The sequence below is a fragment of the Cornus florida genome, unplaced genomic scaffold (assembly GCF_030987335.1).
Source record: "Cornus florida cultivar Cherokee Brave unplaced genomic scaffold, ASM3098733v1 CherokeeBrave_3.0.0_Hap2_Chr08, whole genome shotgun sequence".
NCBI classification, from domain to species: Eukaryota; Viridiplantae; Streptophyta; class Magnoliopsida; order Cornales; family Cornaceae; genus Cornus; species Cornus florida.
The window spans coordinates 76,885,985-76,912,655 of NW_026775578.1; the positions used below are offsets into that span (position 1 = coordinate 76,885,985).

A 26,671-nucleotide genomic window follows, 5' to 3' on the forward strand; every position below is an offset into this window, starting at 1 on the left:
TTTTGCCAATTGTTCTGCTTTTAAAGCTTTAATGCAAGCTTCTTTTGCCTAAAGTTTAGAATAACAAATCAGAAAATGAAATAAAATAAAATAAATAGATAAATTACTTGTACTGTGCCTCTTTATCAATATATTTATTTTTGTCTTGAACATGGGATGAACTTTTGTGGAAATCAGATCAATTAAAAAAGAGAATTTTTGCCGTCGAAAGATAAGATGAACTTTTTCCCTTCCAGGAGGTTAATATTAGTTCTAATTTAACACATTACCGCTAACATTCATTCCCATCCTAATAGAAAGAAATTGTTTCTTTCTGACAAACCCTTAGCCTCTAGGGACTAGCCTTCTCAAAATTCCAGATTATAGTATTGCAGTTCTCAAATGAGTTTGTAGTGCCTGTTGGAAAAATTAAGCTGCATAATATAACTAATGCAAATATGTACATCCTCTGAGATATACAGAAGTTACGCAAGCTTGAAAGGAATATTCCATTCACTATTTAAAATATAGAATGATTGGAACAAGATGGCTGTAGATTTTGACAAGTATCTCAAGGATTGAAAGAAAAGAAACACACGAGAATATTATCACCAGAAAACTATAATGACCCGAATTTTTCGGATAAATTTTTTTCCGTTGTCTTTTCCCTTCTGAGTTTGGTTTCTTGTCGATTAGTGTCGTCTCGAGTGCTCTGGAGTGATTTTCGAGACTTTTTTCTGTGGATTGACAACTTCCTTTGAGGACCGAGTCAATTCCGCATTTTTTGTTTTTCGACACTATTCACTTTTTGTCTTTTCCCTATTTTGTCTTTTTCCCTATTTCATCTTTTCCTCTTTTGTCGCTCTATTTGCGTAACCACACTTCTTGTGTTCGGAGTTGGTTTCTCACTTCACGTATCTTCATTCCCAATGATTTCTATAAGATACATATCTTTACTTTCGTGAGAAAGTACTCTGGTTGCTCCCGGTGTCCATAGGGGCATAATTGCAAAGTTCTTTAAAAATTTTTTCTTTTCTTGGGGTGTTTTTCATAAATATCTTTTGAAGATTTTTCCTTTCAGGGGTATCTAACAAAATATCTTTTGGCATTCTAGGGCAGTTTCGCTGTTTTCACTTTTTGGAGGGGTTATTGTGCAATTAATGAAAGTTATTGCTCAATGCCTTGTTTTGAGCCTGGATTCTTGTATATGATTCATTTTCACATTTCGTCGAGTCATGGACTCTTAGAATTTCCTCCTGGACGATGTTTTCCAGTTTCAGGGTTTCTGGCCCTAGTTTGCGCCAAACTTGTTTTGGGCATAACTCTCTGCTCGGGACTCGATTTTCGACGCCGTTTCTTCCATTGTTCATATTTTCTCATTTGGAATCTTTTTTGTTCACAGAGTTTTGCCGTTTGAGTGCGTCTGCTTAGATTTCAGTTTTCCGGACCCAGCAGGGCCCGTTCGGGACACTTTTGAGTTTTTCGATAAATAGGGGGCCTTTAAGTGAAAAATCAGATTTTTGCCCTCTCTCTCCTCTCTCTTGGCCGGATCTAGAGGCAGCCATGGCTGCCATCTTCTCTCTCTTCTTTTGAGCTTCTTCCCTTTAATGAAATACCTTAATGCCTTAGTGTTTATTGTTCCCCTCAGCGAGGCCTTCGATTCCAACCGATTGGAATCTTGTTTTGGCCATTTCTTGAGTTCGGGTTTGAAGTCAAGTTGTATTTTTGATGGGGCTTCCTTGGGATTCATGTTCGTGGTGTTGTTCCCGACAAAACTTAGGAGTTTCGTCAGATTCGGAGCTGATTTATTTTGGTGCGGGGTAGGGAATATTTTAGGCTTTTGTGTGTATTGTATTGAGTGTTTAGCATGATCATACAACTTATGTATGTGCCTTGTATCAAATCTAGAAGGTTAGTAATATTTAATTCTTTGTATAAGATTTAAAATTCATGATGATATGTAACTTTGATTTGAATTGTGGCATGGTAGAAAATCTTGTTTTAACATGTTGGTTAACATATATTAAATAAAAATTGCTCTTTTTAATTAATATTTATCTTTTGTGAAAGATTAAAGTTCATAGCCGTACCTTACATGAAATTAAGTTGTATTATACTTCTAAATTAAGTTTTGGCATGTTTGTTAACATACTTTAATTTGAGAGCATTTGGTTGAGTTTGAAAATTTAGAGACTTTAATTAAGAGAATTAATTAAAATCTAATTTTGTGGTTTTATGGGCCTAATTAAGCTTTTGTGGGAATATATGTAGTGACCATGATATGTCTATTAGCATATATTAAATTGGGGCCAATTGGAAATGATTTGAAATCCAGAGAGTTTAATTATTTTGATGTAATTAGATTCTATCTTGTTTATCCATGGATTTAATCATGTTTTAGAAGGTGCTTCTATTTTAAGATCATGGATTTAGACTTGTGAAGTATTCACTTGATTGTGTTATATGCATTGAAGGGCAATGTTGTTAAATTTATATTCATGAGAGTATGTTTCTATATGAATATATTGTTGGCTTGTGATTTCGTAGTATTATAGATATGAAATGTTTATTATGCACAATTGAGAGTTATATTGCTAACTTGTTACTATGTAGTAGTAATATGTATAAGTTATGAACTTATTTGGCTTATTTTGGAATCTTAGAACATTGTTGAGTTGAGATGGCTAGGGTTTGGCTCTAGTACGGGGACGTGAGTCCTCTAAGTCATTGAGATAGTGCGCACTTAGGGTGGTCTTCCCTGCGGGTTAATGCCTAGAATAACCATTGAGGTCTTGGCAGAATTCCGAGCGTGATGTCCAAGTCTTCCATTATTTGTTTTCGCATTCAATTCCAAGTTGACAATCATGTTTACCTTGTTGACTTGTGGTTTTGGCTATTGGCGATTTTGATATTGTTAAGTACATCCATACTAAATTGATATATTTAGTTGATTTCACACTTTTAGATTTCTAGTTGACAACCTAGAGAATCTATGTCTTGATGTGTGGTATTAGATATTCTAATTATGTTAAATTGTTATATTTAGTTGATGTTGCATTTTAGACTTCAAGTTGATAACCTTGAGAATCTATATGTTGTTGCTTTGTGTAAGCATGCTCCTATGTTGTTGCTTTGTGTAAGCATAACCCTATGTTGCTAACATTGCATGGATGAGGTGATTGATGCTATAAATGATTTTAGGTAGTTAGGATGCTCCTTGAGTCTCACCTTTGACATAGACGTTAGGTGGAATGAACCACAATAATTAAATCATGCAAACTTGTAAAAAGTAGGTCGATGCATGTTCATTTCCTACGAGTAACTTTATGTTACTCACCCCTACGATACTGGGGCATATTTCAGCTACAAGAATTAAAGTTGAGACTTCCATTATGCTTGGATGACTTGTGGACTTGAAGACTTCCATTTTTGTGAAGGTTGGCTCGGAATGCCAATTGTAGTCTTAATTGTTAAATGTGTATATTCGATTCGAAACTTGTAATGTGTGCCTAAGCACACTTTTGATTCTCATTTTATGTATATGACATGAGGCCAAGGGCCAAACTTCTTTTAGAATCACATTTATGTCATGGATGTTGATTTTGCCTTTAATGAGATTATATGAAATTCTTGCGTTTTAGTACGTTATTTTGCACCGGAGCGTGTATTGTGTATGAAATTCGTTATCTAGAATTCATTTAATATGTATGAGGTGTGGCCAAAGGCCAAATGGTATTTTGAAGTCATTTCATAGTTTTGAATTCCAAGTTTTCATTCCAAATTACATTTTTGGCATTTTGGCCGTTGGGGGGTCATATTTTGTATCGGCCATATTTTTGGGCCATGGACCATTGTAGCACATCTTACTAGGTAAGTTACGTTTGCGTGCATGGTCGTTTCCAGGCAAAGCTTCTTCTTTGGTGAAATGAGCCTCCTACGGACTCATTTTACACTTTTGTTGCATATTCTGACCTAAGGGTATTTTGGGAATTTATTTTGGGAAATAAATTCCGTTCTTCACATGGTTGAATAGAAATGTGATTTTAGGGGGGTTTTTTCTTCTTGTTTTTCCAGAAAATGTCGTCTTGGCATTGGAAACCATTTCTGAAGTTCAGCTCTCAGTTTTTAAATTTAACAGCTTTTTGGACCTCCATGACCAGATTTCATGGAGGGGCATTTTGGGTATTTTACAATGCGTATTTTTCGATTTTCCTTACATGTCACGTAGAAAACTCAATTTTGAGAGGGGTTTCTTCTTTGTGTTTTTCCAGAAAATGTCATCTTGGCTCTCAAATTTCCATTTCTCCAGGAAAAACCCCTGCTGCCAGGGTTTCTTGCTGCCCATTCTGCCGCCTTCACATCTAAACGGTACGAGGGGTTTCGTAACCGGTTAGATGAGTGTGGGCAGTATATATGTCGTGATTTTTGGCCTCCTAACCGGTTAGATGTTCTTGGTTGTCACATTTTTGACCCTTTTGCCCCTTCTTCTTCCGTTAGCCATATCTTCTTCATTCAGACTCCGAATCAAGTGATTTTTGAGTCTAAGTTCATTGATTTTCCATTATCTTTCTAATGGTATGCTTGGTCACACCCACTTTTAAGCTGAAAATGACGATTTTGCCCTTAGGTGCATTCTTGTCCGTTTTTGAAATGTCGCTTCCGCATTTGTTTCCTTTGGGTTCTGTGACCTCATTGAGTGTCACATTGGTGTCTTAGAGATGCGTGGTATCTCTAGAGACCATTGTTTTGTCTTTTGCTTCCGCATTTCGAATCCGTTATCGGGTCATCTTTCGGTTCATCATTGACGCACCAGGTTGAAAAACTTGGGCCGTCACAAAAACCATAAAATCGCCTTCTCTTTAACTAACATTTCTAGTTCTTATTTCACAATACATATCAAAAGTTGTCAGTAGCATGTCATGAGATAAAGTAAATGCCTAAATTGCAGAACATAAAGCAATAGATGTACATAAATATCAAATTGAGTTTGCAGAGGGTGAACAAGCAATAGTAACAATTACATTATTAAAATGAAACATCTAGAGCAATAAATACTAAAAAATGCATATTCAGTTCATTCATTAGTCACCTGATTGACATGTATAACATGATCATTGCCATCAATATCAGATTTCTCCAAAATATTCCGAAGGTATGATAATTCCTTAATCAACTCCAAAACTACCTCTTCAGTATCTTGCATTTGATTTCTGGAGAACTCAAATGCTCTGTCAACATGGAGACAAAACGAAGCACAGTTTAGACAGTTGCAGAGCCCTCTGCATCGTCGTGGATTCCTCTTAAGAATCCCCCTTGGAGAACAATTGACAAGAATTCCGGAAGGAACAAATGCTCGGAAGAATTTTGATCCAATCTAACTGCTTCAATTGTCATTGCATCTTTAGAAAAATCCACCTGTGATACTTTGTCATTTTCGTTAATAATAATTGATAAACAATGAGAGGCTTCTGATATATCATCTTATGGCAAAGTTACAGGACTGAAAGGAGAGCATAACGACATAGATGTTGATGTTGTTTCATAAATCGAACGCACTTTATTATGGTTAGGTTCTAATTTCTCGGGTGCATCTAATTTAACCTGTTCAACTTGCAATATCCGTTCCTTCTTAAAATTAGTACTCTACATCTTAGTAGTCCTTTTAGCAAGTAACAAGTTTAGCTCATTATTAGATAAACCTTCAGTGGGAGCCAATATGGCAGGTGACAGATTTGGCCCCTTATCATAGGTTTGATTCTCCATGGAAAAAATTTATGTTTTACGTGAATCTATAGGGGTTTCTTGACCTAGCTGTGGTTTTTCCTCAACAATCTAAACTTGCAACCACTAGTAGAGTCGTGGACACAAGATGATCATATGGTCATACCTATGGTCATACCGTACAAAAACAACATACTTTCAGTGTGATCACACAAAACTGTGACTATAATTACACAAGTACAATGGCTAACTTAGACCATTTAAGACGACTTCTAAGTAATTTACAGAAGGAAAATAAAAAAATAAAAAACCTTCTAAGAAATGAATTACTCGTGAAAGAGTAATCTAAATATATAGAACTGATTCATAAGGCATTAAAAGAATCAGCGCAATATGATAGTGATAAGCTAAGTCAAATAATTCTTCTCAATGTGTCTCGGTCTCACGCTTCCAGTGCACTCCCACTCTCATGTTTCACACGCGCTCTCTCTCTTAGTCTCACTTTGTTTGACTTAAATTTTTTCGTTTTCGCGTTCTCGCTTCCACTCCCATTTTATATGAGTTAGGAGTTAGGACTGATAAGAAACAATAGAAGGAAAAGCCAATAGTAAATAATTTACAAATTCTTATTTATGGAAACGTAAGAGACTCAAAACATTAAGACATATAACTAGCATGTAGCTCAACAACCGTTAAACTTCACTCTATTTGTTTCAAAATGATCTAGTATTTTTTCTTCCTATTTCTTGTGTTTTCATGAGCATATTGAAACAGTTGCATTTTCGGTTGAGACATTCATCAAACAGTGCATGGACATTCATAACACACTTAGAAAATAGATAATGTGTTAGCAATGGCTATTTGGTACTTGATGACCGCTTAAAAGTGCGCATTTAAACCCCTTAAGCGATGGTATTTTAGTTCATTCATCTATCTTTATTTACCCATTTTAGTACTTATTTGTGTTTTTGTCTATTTCAGGTCAATAATGTTAAAACGGGCTAAAAATGGTTTCTTAAGGCCTTTTTGGAGTCAAGCTAAGTCTTGGTGAGAATTTGGAGCAAAAAGAGGCTGATATTGAAAAGCTACTAAGTGAGATCGATTATGAGAACGATAGGAAAAAGTGAGATCGATCGAACTCTGATCGATCAAACTTTCTAAAATCGATCAAACTGTTCGTGAAAGTTATTAAAAAGCATATCTGAATCTCATTTCGAACCAACTCGGGCAGAGCTTGTAAGGGAAGATTCTAGGGTCGAGTTTTCACATTTTTGGGCTCCCAAAGCCTTGTATATAAGAGAGATTCAACCACTTTGTTGAGAGATCCATACTTTTACATTGTATTTTCTATATTCCCTTTAGTTTTTCTCTCTAGAAAGTTAGAGATTGGGGTTAGAAGAAAAGAGGGAAGTGGAGGCACATCTCAAGATCCATCTCTAGATCCATTCTCTCTCTATCTCTAAATCTTCAAAGAAGAAGAAGAAGAAGAAGAGGAAGAAGAAGATGGAGTCATATTTGGAGCTCACCCTTGAGGGTTTCATGACCACATCTACCTCCTCTATGATTGGCTAGATCTACACTTAGGGCTTGCATGAGCCCTAAGTATTGTGTAATCTAAACCCTTGTATTTCTATTTTTGGGGATTTATATATATATTGTTGTGATTAGTGTTCTAACCTTGTGAATTTAATGAATCTTGGTATATTTCTATAATTTCTATGGTTTAATTCTTCCTATTAATTCTCTAGTTTATTTACATGTCTATGTGTGATTAAATTATGAATTATTTCTTACATGATTCATATGGATTAATTCTTTCTATTGATTCTCTATTTGATTACATGTTATCTTATGTGTGATTATTTGGGAATTAAGCTCTACACTAGATTCTCTATGTTGGTTGCATGTCTATGTGTGATTAATTAAGGATTTAGTGATGGCTAAGCATGGTTTTTATTGAATGGGTTTGTCAATTAATTTGATAGATTATTCTTATACTTGATGGGTTGTTCTACAATTTAATTCATGTTTGTAGGTAGGTAGACAATCTATACTTGATTTGATATTCCATGACTTATTATTGCAAATTCCATGATTCTCTAGATTGATGTGTGCTACAATTGTTACTAATTTGATGGGTCATGCTTAGAATTGATGGGTTGTGCTACACTTAGTTTAAGGAGACAATTCATACTTTAATTTAATGGTCCATACTTAATATTGCAATTGGTAGTCGCATTTTGTTCACAACAATGTATTCCCCATTAATGGAAAGCAAGTGGTTAATTACATGAGCTTAGTGGTGATTCCAACACCCTAAGACCTCTCTGCATATCTCTTAAATCCCTATCTCAACTTAGCTTTATTTTAATTGCATTTTCTTTAATTGAAGTAGTTTAATCATCTCATCAAATCTCTTTGCAATCTTGTGATACATTAAAGTCAAAGTTAAATTCCAACACGTATAATCACTTGGGACGATCCCTACTCACTCTTACTACGTTAGTAGTAGTGGTGGTAATGGTTTTTATAAATTTAAACTTGACCAAAAAGGCTTTTCTTAAACCGCACATTCACTACATTATTTTGGCATATAGGAACGGCCTCGTCAAGTTTTTGGTGCCGTTGCCGGGGTTTAATTGATTGGTAACGTAGTATTTATGGAATCAATTAGGAATTAGTACTCTTTTGATTGTGTCTTTACTTTATTTTCATTTCAATTTTTGTTACTTATTGTGTTGGTTCTTGTTTGACAAGGTGCGTTGAGCTAAGAAGGTGAGCATAGGAGCATCCAAGCAAAGGAGCTAAGCAAGCAAAGGAAAAAGGCTAAAGTTATAAAAAAAATTGCTAAGCTAAAAGTTAAAAATTTGGAGTTGAAGTGCTAAAGGACCTTTGTGAGCTTTTTCTTACTCAAACCCTTAGTTAAATCGTCGGCCTGTATGGAGGCTTGTATTTCAATTCTTAGATAAATCGTGAGCCCGTGTGGAGGCAATTTACTTTTCTTGCATATTGTTGTTAAAGCATGGGAGTATGGGAACATTGTATGTCGAGGAAGTTTGTTGATTATTGACTTGTTGTAAAGGTGAAGTGTTTGTCATTATTTCTTGTCGTGTTGCATTGTGCATGCATGGTCGTAGATCATTGAGACCCACTCTTGTCCATTTAAATTTTCATCTTGACTCCATTGTTCAAAACCTTAGGGAAAGATGTAGTTCTAGTCAATTCATTTCATCAATGGAATGACACAATGAGGACCATGTGGAGGACCTTGGTCACATAGACCAATAAGTTATCCTCCACCCCAATGTGCATCATGATAACATGCAAGTTCCATTAGGCATGCCAAAGCCATTCATTCATCCACCACAACAACAAGGCCAAGTCCCATTGGGAATGCCAAGGCCAATCTATGCTCTACCTCCCATCATTCAAGGCAATCAAGGTGCCCATGTTGCACCTCCAATTGCTAATCATCCCCTTACTTTAAGAGATCACTATGTGCCTAATGAATATAATGACAACAATCATGGACTTCCAAGTGAAGAACCTTATAAGCATTTGGATGAGTTTCTTGAAGTATGTTCCACCGTGAAATACACAGACATACCGGAAAAGGTCTTAAAGCTTAAACTTTTTCCATTCACCCTTAAAGATAAGGCAAAATTTTAGTTTAACAAGCTTAGGCCTTTTTCAATAACTTCTTGGGCAGAAATGCAATAAGAGTTTTTGAAGAAGTACTACCCGGTTTCTAAGACCAATGCCATAAGAACTTCAATTAGGGAATTTTCACATAGGGATGGGGAAACATTTCATGAGGCATGGGAACGCTTTAACGAATTGCTTAGGAAGTGTCCACATCATGACATGCCCAAATAGCAATTAGTTCAATATTTCTTTGAGAGCTTATCGGATAATTACAAGGGCATGGTTGATGCTTCCATGGGTGGCTCTTACATTGATAGGCATGAGGATGACGTGAGGCGTCTTTATGAGAGAATGAGTGAAAATTCTTTGCATCGTACCTTATCTTCGAAAAATAGTAGAAATTCTAATGGTAGGAAGAGTGTTGGCTTACATCAAGTCGACCACTCCAATGAAATTGCCGCCGAGATGAAATCATTATCTCAAAGGTTTGATCAATTTTTTATCAACCAAACCTTGGCGAATCAAGTATCTTCCTTCCCTAACCATTCTCATCATGCATCTAATGAGACATGTATGACTTGTTCAAGTGTTTTACATTCTACTTCCAATTGTCCCCATGGACATGTGCAAGGTGAGCATCATGAACAAGTAAATGCAACATTTGTGAATCAAGGAAACAATCCTTATGGCAATCACTACAATCCTAGTTGGAGGAATCACCCGAATTTCTCTTGGAAAAACCAAGGAGAAGGCTCAAACCCTCCCCAAGGCGGTTTTCAAGGGAAATACATTCCACCTCCACTACAAAGCCAAGGTTCCCAAGGTTTTAGATCATCATACCAATCACAAGGAAACCAATTCTCTAATTCTCATTTTCCTAATCAACCATTATATTCCCAAGGAAATGTTAGAAGTCCCGCTTTTGAAGAGAAAGTTTTGACCGCTTTGGGCACTTTAGAGGCAAACACACAATTGATTCATTCTCATTCTCAATCCATTGCTAAGCTAAAAACCCAAGTAGGGCAAATAGCTAGTACTTTGAATGCTAGAGAGAAAGGAAAAATGCCTTTGAATGCCCCATCTAAGCAACAATATGTTGTGGAAACTCATTCCTCATCGGAAGGTCACATAATAGAGCATGTCAATGCGGTGACTACCTTGAGAAGTAGGAAGATTGTGGACAACCAAGTCGGTATGTCCAATGAAGAGAGTAAACTGGTGCAACCAAAAGTTGACACCCGTCCCGTTTCATATTTATTCCTCCTTCATTGCATAGGTATGTCCAATAAAGAGAGTGAACCGATGCAACCAAAAGTTGAACCAAGTAGGTCACATAATAGAGCATGTGTTGAAAAGTGATTTTGAAAAGAAAGATTTGCAAAATGATTTGAAAACTTCTTGTGTTGAAGAGACTTCAAAGAAAATTTCTGAAAAGGTTTTTGAGCCAAAATTTCCCGGATGCCTTAAAAGGATCCATTTCAAATGACAAGCAAAAGGCCAAAATAAATGAAATTATGGAAGTGTTTAGGCAAGTGAAAGTCAATCTTCCACTTTTGGATGCAATCAAGCAAATTTCGGCTTATGCCAAGTTCTTAAAAGACTTGTGCACCCAAAAGAGGAAGAACAAAAGCCAAGCACCTAGAAAAGTGGTCTTAACCGAGCAAGTAAGCTTAATTTTGCAGCATAGCACTCTTCCAAAGTTTAAAGACCCTGATTCACCTACTACTTCATGCATCATTGGTGATCATATCATTAATCGGGCTCTTCTTGACCTAGGAGCAAGTGTTAATCTTCTTCCATACTCGGTATATGTCAAATTAGGCTTAGGAGACTAGAAACCAATGTCGGTAATTTTACAACTTGTCGACCGATCAATCAAAAAGCCTAGGGGTATCATCGAGGATGTCTTGATTAAGATTGATAAATTCTTCTTTCCTGTTGATTTCGTTGTCATTGATACGGAACCGGTCCCAAATCCTAAGAGCCAAATTCCCGTTATCCTTGGCCGTCCTTTCTTGGCAACCGCGAATGCCAACATTAATTGTAGGACGGGGATAATGAAGATTTCATTTGGCCACATAAAGGTAAAGTTGAATATTTTTAATCCAGCCCCCAACTCATTTGACAAGCATAAAGAAGTGAATGTTGTAGAGAAATGTCATGACCTGAAATGTGAAGGAATTGAGTTTTTGTGTAAGACCAAAGTTTCAAAAAGTCCATCTTCAATCTTGAAACCAAAGAAAGTTGTTTCAAAATCTTGTTTTGAAAGAGCGTGGAAGCCCAAAGATTGTCTTGACCAAGGACCGAAAACGTCTTTTGAGCTTAATCCAATAAGTTCTTCAAGAACCATTTGTTGGGTGGGGTTCAAAGCACTTATTACCTCATTGAGGAGGGGATATACTATAAGATGTTTGATCCAGGCTAAAAGAGCCCAACGTCTTGCTAGAGACGTTAAAGACTAGCATGACATTTCGTAGGGTGTCAAAACCCTATTCCTCTCTCATTTCTATATTTAATTTCATTTCTTGCGAAGTCTAGATATTGCCTTTGGGTTCATATGCATTGCTAGAACTGTGATTAGGATTGCATGCACTTTTATGTTGAAATTGAGCATTTTGCATAAGTTCGATCGATCTCAAAATGAGTTCAATCGATCGAACTTCCCACCTGCATCAAACCTGCATCCAAGTCACTCTCTGTCCAATGGTTCGAACAAAACCTGCATATTTCAGCTCTCTGTCCCATCGTTCAAACTTGTTCCTAGATCGATCTAAACTTCTTCGATCGATCCAACTTCATCTTGGATCGATCTGCGGTTCCAACACTTAGAAAAATTTCTAATCTGCATCCACCTGCATCCAAAAGCCTCTCTGTCTCATCAATCGAACTTTTCTTCAATTCTATACATATTCGATCGATCGAAGGTATTCTGTGATCGATTTTAGGGAGATCGATCTTTGTTCTTTGTTTTTCAATTTTGACTTTGTTTTGACTTTGTTTTAAATTTCAAAAATTCCAAAAAAAATATATTTTACTATTGTCATTTTTATTTGTTTATTCAAAATATATATATATATAAATATATATATATAAATATAATAATAAATAATTTAAATAAACAAATATTTTACAAAAATCCTAAAAATATTTTACTTTTTATTTTTCTTTTTCAAAAATCACAAAAATACTTTGTCACTTAAAAGGAGAGATCGATGTCAGTTCGATCGATCTGAGGATTCAGTTCGATCAATCGAACTGGCAAGGGAATGTTTTTAAAAATCGATTCAGGGCCATTCGATCGATTTCACAAGAATCGATCTCAGACCTTCGTTCCCCCTTCGCCGCTGCATCCCAACTCTTCTCCATCTCCGGCGAGACTCCAGCAAGCATCCCACACGTCGAATCACTCTCTCTCCTTTCAGATCTTGATTCGAATCTCACCCCTTTCGCATCTCCACTTCTCTCTTGATTCCGATGAGATCTGAACCTCATCTCTTTGATTCAAGCTTAGATTTGATGCATGCATGCTCTAAATGATATATCTAAGTTGTTTTCATGATGAATAGCTCCATTGATGAAGCTTTGAGCTCTTTGTATGAATGTGTATATATATGTATATATGTTTTTGTATTTTTCGTGATTTTAATTTGATTTTGGAGTTATGGGTCGAACCAAGTGACCTAATAGATTGATTTGTTGCGTTGATGGGCCCACGACTATGTTCGTGAAGGTCCCGTGCCATCCACGTCACAGATCTATGACTTTTCGAGTTTCACTTCACAGTTCGATCGATCGAACTTTTTATTCGATCGATCTGTAGCAGATCGATCTCACTTATTCTTGATCGATCGAACTTGCATCGATCTCACATTTTTGTGATCGATCGAACTTCACAGATTTGTTTCACACATCTCACACACCATTTCTTGTGTTTCATGCCATCTCATACATGCCCAATGCCTGTATTTTTCACATTGGATGCATCCATACTTATACTGTCTAGCATGCTTCACATCAGGTCACTTGTATAAATTCATGTTCCTTATCTGTTTTGTCTATCTTATTTGACATACATGATTCTATAAATTGTATTTTAATTCTTTATGCTGGCACTGACTCCCATTTTGTAAGTTTTACTTTTATTTTTTTAAGATATGGCTAGGGTCAAGACTGTAACTCGTGGACACTATCACCGCAGGAGTAGGCCGAGTTTGGATGACGAAGCCGGTCCATCTCATGCTCAAGAGCCCACTCCACCTCAGTCTCCCTTATCTGATAGCAGATTACACTCTGACGCTGAGGCTGAGTACATACCATCTCCACCACCGCCGCCAGCTCAGCCAGCCCAGGAGTTAGATCGGCCGTTATATAGATACTCATGCATTTCAGTGGCGCATGAGTCGGTCTTTGACACAGACTTCTTTTCCCGATCGGTGCTTACCCGGTCAGCATATGATGATATTTTTTAGAGGGGCATCTCAGCCATACTAGCCCCTGTCTTATACCCAGTGTACTCGAGGTTGGTCCGGATGTTCTTCTAGAACCTCCGGCCTGCCCCGAGTAACCTGGCAGAGCTGCGGACCACCATTGATGGCGACCCGATCCGCATCACTGTGGACACATTGTCCAGATCTTGCTAGTGTCCATACGTCTGCCCTCCAGAGCTACAGGACACATATCCCACTCTCTACAGGCCCACTTATGCAGACATGGCCATTTTACTCACAGGTCACTATACCGGTGGCGAGACCTATGCCACCCGGACCTATCTTCCAGATGACCTGTGGTTTTTCGACTCTGTCTTGTTCCGTAACATCTTCATGGCCGGCTACAAGACACGGAGGCGCGGCGACTATCTAACAGCTCTGTACGCATTCTATACAGGGCATTGGCTATCTATCCCAGCGCTCATCTGGAACGTCATAATGAAGCTATATGTCGACCACATCAGTAAAGTCAAGCCCAAAAGGGCTAAGTATCTCCCATTTGGCCACCTCATCACCCAGATTCTACGAAACCAGCGCTATCCCTTCCAGCCACGAGAGCAGACTGAGTCTGGGGCCTGTTCCTTCACGAAGAAGGATTGGGATAAGATCTACAACGCTCTTATCAAGAGTCTGCGGGATGATGCTGTAGAGGCCGCTGAGGATTTAGAGGCAGAAGAGCAGGCGGTAGCAGCAGCAGGCCCGGCAGCGAACGATATACTAGTCGATCCAGCTGCCGTAAACATGGATATTGATTTAAAGCAGCCTGCAGAGGCCCCAGAGCAGCATTCTCCAGTTTAGTCACCCGTTCACGATGAGGAACAGGCTCAGGATCATGATTCTACCGATCCAGCCACACCTGAGGCTTCTGCTCACATACCCGACTTCAGAGAGCGACTTCAAACTCTGGAGGACGCCGTGGTATCTATCCGCGCAGAGATTGTCTCCATTAGAGCTGACATTGCTTCCCTCCGCACGGATGTCATGACCACATTCAGAGATTTATCCAAAGACATTCGCGGAGCGCGACCTGCCCGTCCGACTTCTTCCTCATGATTTACATATTTTTTTACTCCTCTCATATATCTGTGATAGCTGCATATTTTTTATACTGTTATATTATTTTTGCAGCCGTGTCTGTCGGCTTTGATACTGGATGTACTATACTTTATTTTTGATTTATATATGGTTTCTTTATGGATGTCTTATTTCCATATTCTTATATCTATATGTTTGACTCCATCAAGTGCATCCCAGTGATTTCAGTGAGAGAGAGTATTACCCAAAATTTTTACTACCACCCTTTTACCTCTCTCTATTTTCAGTTGCTATCCCATTTACACTTGCATATCCACTGTGCATTGTCATTATTCCTTTTGTTATCTGATAAGTTTTATCCAAGTGCCAAAATTTCAGGACTACAGTTCATCCCAAGTTGGGGGGGGGGGGGGGGCATGCCACCCACTTTGGATACTTCTGTCCCAGCCATTCTTTGCCTTAATTGCACTGGTATACTCTTTCCTTTTGTTCTCTTTGCACATTGAGGACATTGTGCCATTTAAGTTTAGGGATAATGGTGATTTGCAGTGTTTGTTTTTAAATTTTGAGCATGACTTGTGTATTTGTGAATTTTCTATGATTGGTCCATAACTAGTTATGATTTTAATCTTTTGAGGACTATATTGCTTAAAATTTAAAAATTGCTTAACTTGAGAGTCCAATACTCCTTGTATGCCTTGTGGATGCCATTTAGGAGTAAATTTTTCGAAAGATTGATGTCATGCTTGCACTTGTGGTTCACATCATCCTGATTTTGTGATTGTTTTTAGATTCACTCTAGGATTCTACACTAGCACAGGCACATACTAGCATTCATTTGTGGGGTACATGCTTTATTGATTATTGAATTGGTTATATCCCAATTGAGCTAGTAGTGCATTGAAAGTTTTCATTCTTGATAAACGTGAATAACAAATCATTTTCATTGAGTAGCCGGGATTCTAGTCTCATCAAGCACTGAACTTCTCGCGCCAAAAGGTAGAGGGCCCAAACTCTAGGTTAATAATTGAACTTGTGATATAAAAAATAAAAAAATAAAAATAAAAATAAAAAAAGGAAGAAAAAGTTGCAAAAGTAATAAAAAAGTGAGGACTTATCCTAAAAGGTGAAAAGTGGGACATGATTAGATGGAAGTTATCTTAATTTGTAGCCTAGTTGATTTGAGCTTATAAGTCCGTAGGGGTGTTTGAACACCTAGTGCCCTAAAGCCGTCTGGTTTGGAAGTCATTGACCTAACGCTCGACCTCATGGATCGTTAGAAAGCTTAATAGATCACTACATTACACCATGCTTCCATCTTTGATCCTAAAAATAAAAAAAATAAAAAAAAATCGAGTGAAAAGAATAAGCGCACCTAGAACAATAAAGCTTAAATAAAAGGTTCACTTTTTGTCTTGATAATCAGTACTAGATTTATGTGCTAGTTTGAAGGTAAGGATGTGATAATTTCTTTAGTTGGCTTAAATAGCAACATATTTGATGCCGGTCCACTCAAAAAGGATTCTAAAGTTGTTTTGATTTGTATGATCATTTTCTTGATGTGTGGAGGATCATACTTGCTTGCTTGATGTTGAAATTTTGGGAGATTGCTTGGAAATGGTTAAAAAATTGCATACTTGAGGTAGTTTTCTCCCCATGCTTGTTTGCAATATTGGTGTCTCTTTTATGAGAATGAGCTTAATGTTTGTAGGTATCATTTTTGGAAACCCTCACGAGACTTCACTCGTCCACTAGGGATAACCTAGGGGTTTAAAAGGCTTGTTGCATACGCTAAATGCAATCGTGTTCCCTACGAAAGTGGCGTTATCCATTTATTGTTTTCTAGTTCGTAGTTGTTTAGTTGTTCATTTTATTCATTTACTTTATAGTTCATTGCTAGGGACTAGCAATATTTAAGTTTGGGGGTATGATGAGAGCTTAAAAGTGCTCATTTAAACCCCTTAAGCAAGGGTATTTTAGTCCATTCATCTATCTTTATTTACCTGTTTTAGTACTTATTTGAGTTTTTGTCTATTTCAGGTCAATAATGTTAAAACGGGCCAAAAATGGTTTCTTAAGGCCTTTTTGGAGTCAAACTAAGTCTTGGTGAGAATTTGGAGCAAAAGGAGGCTAATTTGGAGCAAAAAAAGGCTGATGTTGAAAAGCTGCCAAGTGAGATCGATCGTGAGAATGATCGAAAAAAGTGAGATCGATCGAACTCTGATCGATCGAACTTTTCTCTGATCGATCGAACTGTTCGCGAAAGTTATTAAAAAGCAGATTTGAATCTCATTTCGAACCAACTCGGGCAGAGCTTGTAAGGGAAGATTCTAGGGCCGAGTTCTCACATTTTTGGGCTCCCAAAGCCTTGTATATAAGAGGGATTCAACCATTTTTGTTGAGAGATCTATACTTTTACATTGTATTTTCTATATTCTCTTTAGTTTTTCTCTCTAGAAAGTTAGAGATTAGGGTTAGAAAAAAAGAGGGAAGTGGAGGCACATCTCAAGATCCACTCTCTCTCTATCTCTAGAGCTTCAAAGAAGAAGAAGAAAATGGAGCCATGTTTGGAGCTCACTCTTGAGGGTTTCATGACCACATCTACCTCCTCCATGATTGGCTAGATCTACACTTAGGGCTTGGATGAGCCCTAAGTCTTGTGTAATCTAAACCCTTGTATTTTTATTTTTGGGGATTTATATATGTGTTGTTGTGATTAGTGTTCTAACCTTGTGAATTTAATGAATCTTGGTATATTTCTATGGTTTAATTCTTCCTATTAATTCTCCAGTTTATTTACATATCTATGTGTGATTAAATTATGAATTATTTCTTACATGATTCATATGGATTAATTCTTTCTATTGATTCTCCATTTGATTACATGTTGTCTTATGTGTGATTATTTGGGAATTAATCTCTACACTAGATTCTCTATGTTGGTTGCATGTCTATGTGTGATTAATTAAGGATTTAGTGATGGCTAAGCATGGGTTTTCATTAAATGGGTTTGTCAATTAATTTGATGGATTATTCTTATACTTGATGGGTTGTTCTACAATTTAATTCATGTTTGTAGGTAGGTAGACAATCTATACTTGATTTGATATTCCATGACTTATTATTGCAAATTTCATGATTCGCTAGTTTGATGTGTGCTACAATTGTTACTAATTTAATGGGTCATGCTTAGAATTGATGCATTGTGCTACACTTAGTTTAAGTAGACAATTCATACTTTAATTTGATGGTCCATGCTTAATATTACAATTGGTAGTCGCATTTTGTTCACAACAATGTATTCCCCATTAATGGAAAGCAAGTGGTTAATTACATGAGCTTAGTGGTGATTCCAACACCCTAAGACCTCTCTGCATATCTCTTAAATCCCTATCTCAACTTAGTTTTATTTTAATTGCATTTTCTTTAATTGAAGTAGTTTAATCATCTCATCAAATCTCTTTGCAATCTTGTGATACATTAGAGTCAAATTTAAATTCCAACACGTATAATCCCTTGGGACGATCCCTACTCACTCTTGCTACGTTAGTAGTAGTGGTTTTAATAAATTTAAATTTGACCAAAAAGGCTTTTCTTGAACCGCACATTCACTACATTATTTTGGCGTATAGGAGTGGCCTCGTCAATACTGCCTTGTTATATGGGCTGGGCTGCCTAGTTTTGGGCTGGTTGTAATGGGTTTCTCTTTGTTTGTCTTTCGGCTTGGTTAGCTTGTGCCAATTTCTTGTTTGGCTCTAGCTCCCTTGTAAATTATTACTCCACTTATTTAATATAAGTTGCTTAATTCCAATAGTTATTATTTTAGGGTAAAGTACACTAACACTTTCTGAGATTTGCCAAAAGGACACGCAGATGAAACTTAGCCTGTTTTGGGACAAAAACACCCCCTTGTTATATTTAAACGCCAAACAAAGCCTAAAACCATGTGAAAAGTCTAATTTTCCATTCATTATTTGATTAATTTTAATAGTAAAATATCAAAAATAATTAAATGACCAAAATGCCCTTCTCCTTTCTCTCTCTATAAACCGATATACATAAACCCATCTGTGCAAATATATATATATATATATATATATATATATATATATATTACTTGCAACCGTGAAATTGTCCAGCAAGGCTTTGCTAGGCAGTGATGAACCCACCCACAGTGGAGCTGTGGAGGTGATCTGCTTGGCGATGATGAACCCACCCACGATGGAGATGCTCTGCTCGGCAGCGGCAAAAATTTTGTTGCAATGTCCAAATACCAAGTACTATCTCGATCCACAACCAGAGAGCAAAGAGTTCACGGCGACTCAAGGATTAGGTCGGTGAGGAATAGTGGTGAATAGCTCGACCGTGGATGGTTCGATTATGGAGGTAGTGGCATGGGCCAGCGAGCAAAGAGGCTTCGAACGGTGGCGAGGACGGTGAAGAGCTCGGCTAATGAGATGGCGGCATGGGCCGGCGAGCAAGGAGGCCTCGAATGGTGGCGTGAACTCAGCCGCGATGGGGTGGTTCGCGACGTGATGGTAACGGCGAGATCGGCAGGTGGAGGGCTCGGTCGTGATGTTCTGACAGATGATGGAGGGGTCGGCTGTGGAAAGGTCAGCCGGTGAGGGGAACAGCCGCAAGCTTGGAATTGAGTTGGCAGTGCTAATAATGGTTATGCCCGGCGATGAAGTGGCAGCAGCAGTGATGAGTGGCGACGGTGGACAGGTTCGGCCATGGGCTTGTGGCTTTGGATGATAGCGGCCGACGGGAGTGAACGGCGGGACGGTGATGGGCTCGGTACAGCTGTGGAGAAGTCGGCTGACTCGGCCATGAATGACATACAACGGTGAGCTTGTGGCTTCGCTTGGAACGGCGAGGTCGGCTGAGATGAAGCGACAAGCTGTGGAGAGGAGTGTGATATATATATAAAGCTACAAAAATTATTATATTATTTAAAAAAAAAACATGTGTTTAAGATGAAGAAGATGGGAGAAAGAAGGATCTGGTTTGTGAGTAGAAGTTGGAAAAGTAATTTCAACCTTCAAATTGGTCAATATAAAGGTCAAAGGGCAAAAATGTCAATTCATTACCATTGGGTGTCTTTGGTAACTGTATCAAACTTGAGGGAATGTCTTTGTCCCAAAATAGGCTAAGTTTCATCTGTGTGTCCTTTTGGCAAACCTCAGGGGGTGTTAGTATACTTTACCCATTATTTTAAAAAGAGACATATCATCTAAGCTAACGACTCCAGTGATACTACATAATAAATTAACATGTAAAACAATTGTAAGTGTCATAAATGACGTGTAATTGTGAAATTATCTATTTAACTTTTTCTTTGTGAAGACTTGGAAATATTAGAAGTGTCTTAACATTTTAAATATTTTTTTTTTCCTTGTACATGGCTAAGACAGATGAGACACGACATGGATATGAAAAAGACACGTTTTGGACACTTTCAAGACATAGCAAGGTGGTTTTGTAACTTATTTTTTTTTTAGAAGAATGTGATTCAATACAATTTAAAATATATATTATGGATTAATTAGAAGAATAATAATTTAAGAGAACAAAAAATAACAAATATCTACCCTAATATCCAAATTAGTTATTTCATCCATGATTTGTGTGCATAAAATGAGTGACAATTATTATTATTTTTATATAATATTATATATATATATATATATATATATATATATATATATATGTATTCCTACCATGTTCGTGTTCTACTTTTTAAAAAAAAAAATCCTTCAGTATTGCTTCCTGATGTCATGCTTAAAATTTACTTAAATTTAAATTTTATCCTTACATTCTTGTCCATATGTTATAATGGTAAATGGGAAATTAAAAATCCAATGGGTATAATTGTCATTTCAAATATACATCTGTCTCTCAAAGGAAGATTTGGAACCGCTTCCACCACCTTACCAACCATTATCTTATCCCAGCAGCGTTGCCAACCCATTAATCGAAGATGCATGTTCTTAGAATAATGACTAATGTTATGGATTCAAAAGTACTAATTTTTCCATAAAAAGTTAGTCTTGACTCGTTAAAACGCACAAATTTATGAACACAAGAACAGAAATATAATAGAGGTATCAACTTGCAAGCAATAATGTCATACTCATAACCCCAGTTTAAACATTAATTGGAGAAATGTATTCACTAATTTCATTAGAAATGTTAGTGTTACATTGGTATGGATTTGTGTGTAAAATTACCAAAGTCAGTGATGCTATGTTTGGTGGCACTAAATATAAAAAATAGTACAAATTTTGAACTAAACTTTTTCTAATCCCAAAATTGATACACCGTTTCAATACACTCAAAATATAAGTGTGTTAAATTGGCGTGAATTTGACCACACACAAAATATGAGAATCACATTGGTGTTTATTTGAAGTGTGAAACCTACCAAATTCGTATACATCATTTGAATTCTTTAGCATGTTGTTGAACTTAGAGCTTCTCAAACCATAAGTCTCGAGTCCAATGGTATAACCTCTTGTTAAAGGTTCTTGAGCAAAGATCTCTTTACTCCAGACATTTTACATAAATTTTAACACTATGCTACACTAACCATGACAAAAAGGTGTTTCATGACCTGAATGCGATTTAATCTTAAGTTAGCAGGGGACATCAATTTTGAAATTAAGTGTCATGTAATAATTAAATAAAAAAACAGCTAATACAAAAATAAATCTTTTAAAAAAAGAATGAATAAAGAATCGGGAATAAAAGAAGTATTGGGTTTAGTAAACTAATGAGATCCAAATTTCATCTAGTGCAATTAAATCTAGAATGCTACACCACGCAATAACCATTGCATCAATAATATAATACAGAGTACTTTTAAATTAAAGATGCAAAAATAAGTAAATATGATTTATTTATTTATTTCATGGCAAGAAGCGCACACACCTATCCTCACACATTTTTTGCTTACACTCGGACTTTCCCTCCTCTTTGAGGATAAGACAAAAAGGGAGATTACACTATTAGACTAGATAAATATGTTGAATACACCCAAACTAAATACGTTGAATACACCCAATGTAACATATTCCTCCCAAGTGTTATGTTAAAAAAATAATCATTTGTTGCATGAGAGTTTATATTATTTTTGCATTTAAATTGGACTTAAAGGTCTAGAGAACTGTGAATGACCCATATTCAAAGTTGGTGAGATGGGAGGGAACGGAAGCAATTACGTAAGCAGTTAGCCTTTTCTCCTTTTAACGACCACTTCCCTAGTTGCCTTCCTCTAGTCACAATTTCACTCTCTCTATAAATACCCTTCTTAGCACATGCTCTGTTGCCAACTATATCGATATATAAATATATATATATATATAGAGAGAGAGAGAGAGAGAAACAGAGATCTATACAGAAAATGGCGAGAGTGAGGAGGATGAAGCTAGGTTCGCAAGGTCTTGAAGTATCAGCACAAGGACTGGTCTGCACGGGCATGTCCTTCTTCTATGGTCCTCCGAAGCCCGATTCCGACATTATCGCCCTCATCCACCACGCCATTAACTCCGGAGCCACCTTACTTGACACCTCCGAGGCTCCGACCGCAACGGTCCTTTCACCAACGAAATACTCATTGGCAAGTTATATATATATATATATATATTCACATCTATTTGCACGGCAACTTACTTTAATTAACACTAATATTATAGATAATTGATGGATCTAATTAATTTATGGTCAGGCTCTGGGAGGGTTTAGAGAGAGCGTTGAATTAGGAACGAAGTTCGGTAGCATCCTTTCCGAGGGCAAGGTGCGTGGGAATGGTGATCCAGCGTATGTTCGGGCCACCTGCGAGGGCAGCTTGAAGCGCCTCAGCATCAATTGCATCGATCTCTATTACTAGCGTCGCGTTGACACTAGCATCCCCATCGAAGTCACGGTGCGTACAGTCTTCTAGGACAAGGATTCCTGTCTTCAGGTCCCAAGATGGTTGAGGAGTTGTCGGAGTGGTGACATCTGTAAGGTTAGTGCATACGTATAATATTTTGAGTTTAGAATGACTTATGTAGCATATAGCATAAGAAAAATTATTATCATCATCACTATATAGTATTATGGATGTCCAGAACATTCTTTTTGACCTCCTCTTTCATTAATGGTCATATCAAGCTTTCAAAAAATTTCTTATCCTCACTTAATATCTTCACTGGGTAATTAACGTTCCACAAGAACTGGATTCCGTTCCTTTTTTCCCTGTTGTTTTTATCTATGTAACATTTAATTTCTCTAATCACTACATACTTGGAAAAGAGAGCTTATTGTTTAATCACGATCAGGAACCAAATTTGTTTACTGAGAATTTGTTAATCTATGTCCACTTGTAACAATATTTATATGATAGGTGTGTGTATTGAATATGTATAAATCATGCCGGTAGAACTTGAGGAATGGTTATAGGAGTAGAGGAATGAGAGGAGAAGAGAGAGGTGACTGAGATCTAGGGTTAATGCCTTAATGGTGAGAGGACACCTTGTTCGTAAATGGAGCGGCCATTTTTCATAAGACCTTGCGTAGCCTAATAAGCACAATTTTAAGGATAGCTAAGATGCTAAGGACAAAATGTCCAGTAAATTTTCACTCTCAAAGAGGAACATGTGTCCTGTAATCTCTTTTCAGTCCCTCATCAGATTTGATTTTGCTAGCTAGTGATGACAAGGAGTCGCCTTCACAATGGGGTTGATCCCCGCTCCATCACTCCTTAAATACTACTTTTGCCGTGATCCATGAAACCACAACCTCCTTGAATCCTCCAAGGAGTGATGTATCAAGGTATGACATGCTTAGGTAGTGCTGTCAAGGAGTGGAACAATATGCCTAAATTTGGTCCCTTTTAATGCTGTGCGTTTGCAGTTCTTTCACACTGAAGTATACGTTTCATCTTTTGCAGGTTCTGCCAAAGTTCCAGCCTGAGAATGTCAAGCATAACAAGAACTTATTTGAGCAAGTAAATGCTATGGCAACAAGGAAGGGATGCACCCCATCACAGCTTACATTGGCCTGGGTCCATCATCAAGGAAATGATGTGTGCCCCATACCCGGCACCAATAAGATTGAAAACTTTAACCAAAACATTGGTGCTCTATCCGTGACTCTGCCTCCTCTAGTTCCTCGAGGACCAGTGTTGTAATGATTTTGTAGTGTTTTAAAACTCGTTGGGTTCTATATTTCATGGTTTTCAGAAAAGGTGTATTTTCCACAAGTGCCTGGCTTGTGTTCAAGAATAGAATAAATAGAATATATATGTACATATGTGTAGTTATTCATGCATATGCACATATATTATATGTATACATATTGCAGTAAAAACTACAGAATACAGCAGAAACAAATGTCAACAAATCAGCTTTGTGACTTTGCAATGTGTATATTTTGATGCTTCTACCAAGTGTGATGTGCTTTTTAATAGTGTAAAAAAGTCCGCCAAAATAATTTGTAGCACTTTTCCTTCCTATTTCTTGCTATTTCTCGTGTTTTGATGAACATATTGAAAACAGTTGCAATTTTTGGCTGAGACATTCATCAAGCAGTGGGTGGACACTAATAATACGTTTAGAAAACAGGCAATTTGTTAACTTTCATTTGCATATTCCCATATATGTATCAGTGAAAGAAATGAAAAATGATCAATCTTTATCATAAATTGCATTAATAGGAGTACAAAAGAGAAAGCCAAGTGTTTTGTACCGTGATCTTCGATAGGGATGCTAGTGTCGAGCCGCTTCAAGCGGGCCTCGCTGGTGGTCCGGACGGGGATACACCGGATCACCGAGAATTTGAATCTTGTCGTTGGAAAAGCTGCAACCGAACACAAATTAATTTCATCAACTGCGTGAAAAATTAGGGTTAATTACAGTAAGTCGAGCGTATGAATGTGAAAAGTGTTAAATGTACGTTGGCGATGAGGAATTCGTTGATGAAAGGACTGTGGACGTCGTAGGTGTCGAGGAAGGTGACACCGGAGTTAATGGGGGTGTTGGATGAGGGTCGGACTTCATCCTCCTCACTCTCTCCATCTACTCTCCTGTATAATATATATATATATATATATATATATCTCGATATAGTGGTATTTATAGAGAGAGAAATAGAGTGAAATTGTGTGAGAGATTGGAGTTTCAGAGGGAGGTCCACGGTAAGCTTCTGGTGTGACTCAAAGCGAATGAAAAGATACGTGGAAGAAAGGAGGGGTATTGTGGGAAACTGACGAATTACGAGGGTGTTTTGGAATGGCTTAAAGAAAATCCCAAGTCTTCCGATCAAGAAAAGGCTGATTTTAATGGGATTAAAACTCAAATAATTTCAAGCTTTGCTTCAGTACAGGATAAAAATTCAACAATAAAGTTGTCATATAGAAGGAGATCCAAATTAAAAGTCGGATACAATTCTTAATTTGAAGTCATCATGCATAAGGAGAGATCCATATTACAAGTTCGTTAAGAACCTACAATTTTAAACTGTTCTGCTAGTTACCTCCCTTCCTCTGAAGTTTAAACCATAGTGCTCCCAGTCCCATAAGGAGATCCATATTACAAGTTCGTTAAGAACCTACGCTGTTTTACTAATTGCCTCCCTTCCTCTGAAGTTTAAACCATAGTGCTCCCAGTCTCAAATTCTCGCACTTTTTACTTTCGCTCAAGCTCGTAACAAAATGGGCAAAGTACAATAAACCCCACTTATAGCCTTTTCTAGTAAATCCCTCTTACCTATTTATTTTTTATTAAAGAGCCCTAGACTTGTATCATTTTTTCAATAAATCTCCTTGTCTAATTTTTTACCAAAGAACCCCTCTCAATTATTTGAAGGGGGTAAAAGAGTTGATAATTTGACAAAAATGTCATTTTATTTAAATATTAATTCTCTCAAACTTTAAAAATTCATATCTCACAAACCATACATTTAAAAATTATAAATAATATATTTACAGAAAGTTTATAAAATAAGGATTCTAGAAATATAAGATTTGTACAACAAACCTTCATAGCCAGAGAAAAATAGAAAATCTAAAAATTTACTCCAACAATCTTATTTTATTTTTAATAAATAAAATACTCGAGATATTTGTAAGAAAATTTTCAGAATTATTCATTTACATATGGAGCCGAATATGTTAAAAATTTAACTCCAACAGAGATCAATTTCATGAGATATCACATTTTGCGTCAAAGTATTTTCATTCTTTTATAGACTTGTCATTTAAAAAAATATAAAAATAAATATTCAGTCTCTATTGGGGCTAATGTTTTTCTATGTTATGCTCCAAATGAAAGTGAATAATTTTAAAAAATTTCTTTCAAATAACCCGAGTAATTTATAAAAAATAAAATAAAATTATTACAATAGATTTTTAGATTGTCTATTTCTCTCTGGTTATGAAGTTTTGTTAAATATATCTTATATTTCTGGAATCTTTGTTTTATAAGCTTTCTGTGCATATATTACTTGCAATATTTGGATGTACGATTTGTGAGATATGAATTTTTGAAGTTCGAGAAAATTAAGATTTAAATAAAAGAGCATTTTGGTTCAAATATTAACTCCTTTACACCCTTTAGATAGTTGAGGGGGGTTATTTGGTAAAAAATTGGACAACGGAGATTTATTGGAAAGGGTTACAAGTCGAGGGGGGTTTTCTATACTTTGCCCTAACAAAATCAATAAATCAAATATAAGACAGGTCACACATAACAATTTACAACCAATTTTAGGCACAAAAGGTTCTAGAGTGACAGATCAGCCTTCAAAAGTGACAGGTGAGGGTT

General features: G+C 36.8%; 1 long non-coding RNA gene and 1 pseudogene across 1 annotated transcript; both read right to left on the bottom strand.

The window, feature by feature from the left end:
* Positions 1-4,931: 4,931 nt before the first annotated feature.
* On the bottom strand, positions 4,932-25,208 carry LOC132268151 (uncharacterized). Its single transcript, XR_009469240.1, has 3 exons — positions 24,804-25,208; positions 24,597-24,707; positions 4,932-5,394 (listed from the first exon to the last, which is right to left on the bottom strand). It is a non-coding gene; the product is annotated as an uncharacterized LOC132268151 (long non-coding RNA).
* On the bottom strand, positions 9,468-9,566 carry LOC132272012 (small nucleolar RNA R71; annotated as a pseudogene).
* Positions 25,209-26,671: the final 1,463 nt, after the last annotated feature.